Consider the following 6,000-nt stretch of genomic DNA (forward strand, 5'->3'; position numbering starts at 1 on the left):
AATTTATATTGTATCTTTCAAATCAATATTGCAATATGCACTGTATATTGGAATAGTATCTGAAAAAAACATACTTAATTTTTTTGTTACTACTGGAAAATACTAAAAAGTTAAGACTCAAAAGCTTATTTTTTTTTCCTGCTATGTTTTTATCTCAGGACGTAAGCAAAATGAAGCAAAATGAACACTTGACCACAGATTGAGCCTCACTAAATATAGGCAGACATCTTTGATCTTTGAGTTTCCTCCAAGTAGATCTTCAAATGTGTATCCTGTACCGCTACTAAGATATCTCAGATACTCTACAGTTATAAGCAGTCGCAACCAGACCCTAAATACCACCAGAGCACATCGATGCTCTTTTGTAATCATAGTTTTTAACTAATTTTTGTTGATGGTTTGCTGAATGCATCCATATTTCAGACAGATGATAAAAAACTGCATATCCTGAAGTGCTGCATGTCTAAAAAAGGATTTTTCCTTCATATTAGTTGTATACTCAGGCTAAACATACAGTTCCAGGTCCCACATTTTCTACATCTAATTGCTTTTCTGAGGCTCATTTGATTTTCTTCTATCTTTCTCCCTCTCATTTGAATCTCTGGACTTTTTTTTTTTATTATTATTGGAATTTTTTCTTGAATAAAAGTATATTGAGACACCAAGATGGGAAAGTGTCCCTGGAGAAACTCCGAGCAGCCTGCACGCTGGGCAGAGCCACAGAAGTTGGCACCCTTTGCAGCTGGCAGGAGTCAGGCTCCCTCCCTTCCTGTGTGGAACGTGAGATTTGAATGGCGGGTGGGAGGCTCTCCAGCAGGGACTCTGGCTTTGTGAGAGTCCCTGTTTCCCCCTTTTCTTCCTTTTCACGAAATAAAACGCTACCTTACTCACCCTTCAAACCGTCTGCACACCTAAATCTTTGTGGCCGTGGAATGGACAAGGACCCCATCTTTAGCTGAAGTAAGGAAAAGTCCTGCAACAATAGGATTTAGTTTGGCTTACCCTGAAACCACATGATTACAATGATTTAATTATAGCTAGTTTATTTGGAAGATGACACCATGAAGGAAGAATGAGGGGACACAGAGTGTGAGACAGAAAGGGGAAAGGCAATACAGGGTATATTAGTGAGATTGTTCATATGGGCCACTGGGTGCTCAATTTTACCAGAACCTTTGAAAGAAAATGCCTTTTATGACTGTTCATCTGAAGGACAAGAGGTTGGGATACTTGCCCACCCCAACCATTATCCATCAGGCGAGGACTTCTTCTAGATGTTTAATTTTCTTGTACATTTAATATTTTCTTAGATGCTATACAGGGGCTCCTACAACTTTTAAGAAAATACTCAAGAGTAGCAATCAGGGGTGAGCATTTGGCAAGGAGCACAGAAAAAAAAAAAAAAAATGTCTGCCTAAGTATGAAATTGAGAGAAGTCACATGAAATCATTTTGGGGATCTAACTGGCTTTCATCGCAATTGTTGCTGAGCTCAGGGAAATAGCACTAACCCACACCCACCTCCTGAAGGCAACACTCATTTTTCATCTTAGATTCATCCCCTTATTGACTTTACCCACATTACCCATTCATTATGAATACTTGACAGGTCACTTTCCAGGAAACCTCTTGAATTTGGTCACTTTTATCACCTCTAGTCCTAAAGCCCTAGTCTGAAACAGGATTATTTCCTACCTGCACTGCATAAGAATCCTGTTCACGTCTTTCTTCCTCTACTCTAGCCTCTGACATCCATTTACCATGTAACACCCATGGAGATATTGTTAAGGGGTACATTTTTTAAGGCATGTATCTCCGGCTTAAATGTATCCAAAGTCTTTCCACTGTATTCTGAGTAAGATCCTAGCTAGTCTCTTCCCTAATCTGGCTCCCACCAACCCCTCCAATCCCCTCGTCCTACACCAGCTAACCCTCATTGATTATGCTATAAACACTTGATCTCCCTAAATATGTCAAACTCATTCTACCTTTGTTTTCACTGCCTATTTGGCCAGGAGGGAGGGCAGATATAATTCCCTTGAATCTTCCAAGTGTAGCCTTCTGGGTTCAGGTCTCAATTCAAATGCACCACCTGCAGTCAGACTTACCCTGACCATTAAGATCAAAGACCATTTTCAGCTCTATCTCTATGATAGCCTTCTATTTTATATTGTTCCCTGCACTTAATACTTCTGATAAATGCTCACTTGCTAATGTGTTTACATAAATTCACAGTGCTGTCTGTCATGGAACATAAGGGATATTCTGTTGTTGATGTTTTATTCTGCTTGTTATGTATATCAGGTAAATTCTATGATCAATCATTAGAATTATTCACTTACTTAAAACTCTCAATTATTTCCTCTTCTTTTCATTGTTTTTCAGGCTTACTTGTCTAAAACTTAGCCCAGCAACTCTTCCCCAAGTTAGCGCAGGAACTAGTGTGCTTCAAGATATATGGAGAAAATGCCTTTATCCTGACTGGTTTAAGTTTAAATTAATCAACACTACTCTTCTCTGGCCCTTAGCAATGCCTAGAATAAATTTTATATTCCATCACCTTTATCGCTCTACTCTACTAGGTGAGAATTTGTGATCTTAGATTCCTTTTGCACTTCAAACAACGAACCACATCCTATCTCTTATTGTTGATATCACTTCCTTTTTTCCACTGAGAAAAGAGGAGCAATCAAAAGAGTTTCCATCACTATTCCTACACACTTTTCGTTTCTGTAACGATGTACTGTACCTTCTGTTCTATTCCAGCTTTCCAAAGATGAACTACCTGAGCTCCTAGCTGAAACCATCCCCTGTACTGACTCACTGAATGTTGTCAGGAAAATATAATTACAAACAAAATTTCCTGCCAACTCAGAAACACCCTCACAAAAGAACAGAAAGAAAAGTTTTATTACGGAATAAACCTTAAATCAGAATGTGATGCATATCATAGGCAGCCTGCTAAAGAGAATACAAAGGGAGAAAGAACTCTTATCCTTTGTTAAGCCGAGCAGATACAACTCTTTACATACATATGATCAAGCTATACTTGTTTTCAAGAGGATGTGACAGCAACATTTGTTACACATTCTTCATCCTAAATTCACCTGGTACTTGTGGTGACTGTGTCACCTAATTGACTTTATTTAAAGGAAAAGTAAACAATACATTCATGATGGATAGTAGTTTTGCAACTTGGAGCAAGGTACCCACTGAAGGTAGGCTCCCACACTCCCAGAGAAACTGGAGATAGAGGCTCTATATTCCTTAATGTTTGCATTTCAAAGACATACCTCCCAGGTCCTTGAGAAAAACATCCCTGGGCCATAAAACCAGCAAGATGTTTATTTGGCATTTATAATGATTTACATACATATCAAAGAAGCAGAAAAAGAATTTACAATGACCAACTCTCTAAAGAAACTGCTCTAAGAAAAAAGAAAGGACTAGTTTCTTTTCTTTCTTATAGAAAGGAAAAATTATTATTATTTTTCTTCGGATTTGTATTTACTCTTACAATACTATCTCTTTTTTTCTTCTCTAGCATCAAATATTCCTGTTCTGGATTGTTTCCATAAACATATAAATGTACCATAATTTCTGTCTCAACCAAAAAATAAAAATATAAACTATGATGCACTATTGTCTTTCCATCCTCTTATGATTATAGTCCTTCGCTTTGCTCAAGACTCTATAAAGATTTGTCTATTAAAACTGCTTCCAATTTCTCTTGGAAAATACAATCACGGGACACCAAAACTCCTTATGACAAAGGGAAAGTTAAGCTTGGAGGCTGAGTCACCCTATGTTGCCATCATCTTCCCTGATGAATAACATGAATAACTTTTACTTCCCAATCTGGTGTCAAAATATTATACAGTGGTGGCTCATGCCTGTAATCCCAGGACTTTGGGAGGCCAAGGTGATTAGATGGCTTCAGCCCAGGAGTGTGAGACCAGCCTGGGCAACATGGCAAAACCCCTTCTCTGCAAATAATACCAAAATTAGCTGGGTGTGGTGGCATGTGCCTGTGGTCCCAGCTACTCGGGAAGCTGAGGTAGAAGGATCGCTGGAGCTCAGGAGGCAGAAGCTGCAGTGAGCCATGGTCATGCCACTGCACTCTAGTGGAGATCCCATCTCGAAAAACAAACAAACAAACAAACAAGCAAAACCCTTTATATATTAGACAGACCCCACAGTAAGGCAAAAACCTCAGACATTTCCTGCTGACTACTCACCAAAAAAACACTCATAAGTAAATTCTTTACTAGCCTCAAAACCTTCTAATGTATATCTTCCCACAAAACAAGGTCACGTAAATTGAAACTCTAGATCTGCAACAGATGTCTAGCTCCTAAAACCAAAGTCTTTTAGCTTCCACACTGATAGATGTCCATTATTAGTTTATATTTCTGGTGCAAAACAAAGGTAAGATGAGATCAATTGTTCCTTCACTCCCTACCCAGAAATCTGCATAATTATTTTCTTATTCTATTTCCTTTTTCTTCAAATGTTCACTTTATCTTATGTAAAATGTAGATTTACTGCACATTAACTAAAGTCTCACAAGTATGTAAGGATTTGTCTCACTGCATCCTCCCCTCTTTTTAGGAAAATGTATAAATACTAAACCTTCTGAGAACCTCTGGAAAAAAACAGTCATGGTTGTGTCTGTGACTTGTGTGAAAGCTGGCTTGATTAACCTCAACTGATTGAATTGGACCCATTCACTCATTTCATTTAACATTTTGAAATTTTTGAACCTACTCCACCTATTCCAGCCAACCACAAGACTTTTTCCCATCATGTTTTCTAATGATACGCATGTTGCTGAATCCTATTATTATTTGTCAATATTAATCTGTATTTAATACCAACAACATTTAGCACATTCAACTGTCATTGGAGCACTTTCTTCACTTGGTTTTTAGTTTACCACACTCATCCTGTTTTCCTTCTATTTTAAACGATGTACCTCAGTATGCTTTGCTGGATTCTCTTCATCTAAATATTCCAGCCTCTTAATACTGGAGTGTGTTAGGGCTCAGTCCTTCGACTGAGTCTCTTTCTATCCATTTTACTCCTTCAGTGATGTCAGACAGCTTCCTGGTTTTCCATATTAAATACATACATATACTAATTTTTCTCAAGTTTACCTTTCTAGCCTCGATCTCTCCCAGGAACCACAGAACCTTGAATCTTAAGGAATAATAAACAAACATCAAAAACAATGCACCTAGAACTGAGCTTCTGATATTCCCACCACGCCTTGTCTTTTCATAGTCTTTCTCATTTTGGTAAATGGTGACAATGATCTTTCAGTAGTTCAGGATCCAGATTTGAAGCTATTGCAAAACCTTTTCAACATTTCGTATTTTCCTTTTCCTGCTTTACTTTTCTCTTTTGTTTTTATGGCCATATAACATGTTGCATATTTAATATATTTATCTTGATTACTTTCAAACTCCTTCAGTAGAAAGCAAGCTTCATGAAAGAGTATGTTTTCCTCATCAGTATATTCCTAGTGTTTAAAGTTGTGCCTAGCACAATGAAGGCTCAATAAATGTCTGTTAAATACATGAATAAAAATTGAATAAGTATCTTCTGAATCAGCCAAATTTCTTTTAAATTTCCTGAATGCTAAAGTATGAAGGAGTAAAATAGAGAGAAATGAAATACATTTAGTGATATAGTTTAATTGTGTCCCTACCCAAATCTCATCTTGAATTGTAGTTCCCATAATCCCCATGTGTCATGGGAGTGACCCTGTGGGAGGTAATTTAATCATAAGGTCAGTTACCCTCATGCTGTTCTGGTGATAGTAAGTGGATTCTCACAAGTTCTGATGGTTTTATAAGGGGCTTCTCATGCTTTACTTGGCAATTTAATCTCCTGCTGCTGTGTGAAGAAGGACATGTTTCCTTCCCCTTTCACCATGACTGTAAGCTTCCTGAGGCCTCTGCAGCCCAACTGTGAGTCGATTAAACCTCTTTCCTTTATA

The sequence above is a fragment of the Macaca fascicularis genome, chromosome 17, assembly GCF_037993035.2.
Source record: "Macaca fascicularis isolate 582-1 chromosome 17, T2T-MFA8v1.1".
Classification (NCBI taxonomy): domain Eukaryota; kingdom Metazoa; phylum Chordata; class Mammalia; order Primates; family Cercopithecidae; genus Macaca; species Macaca fascicularis.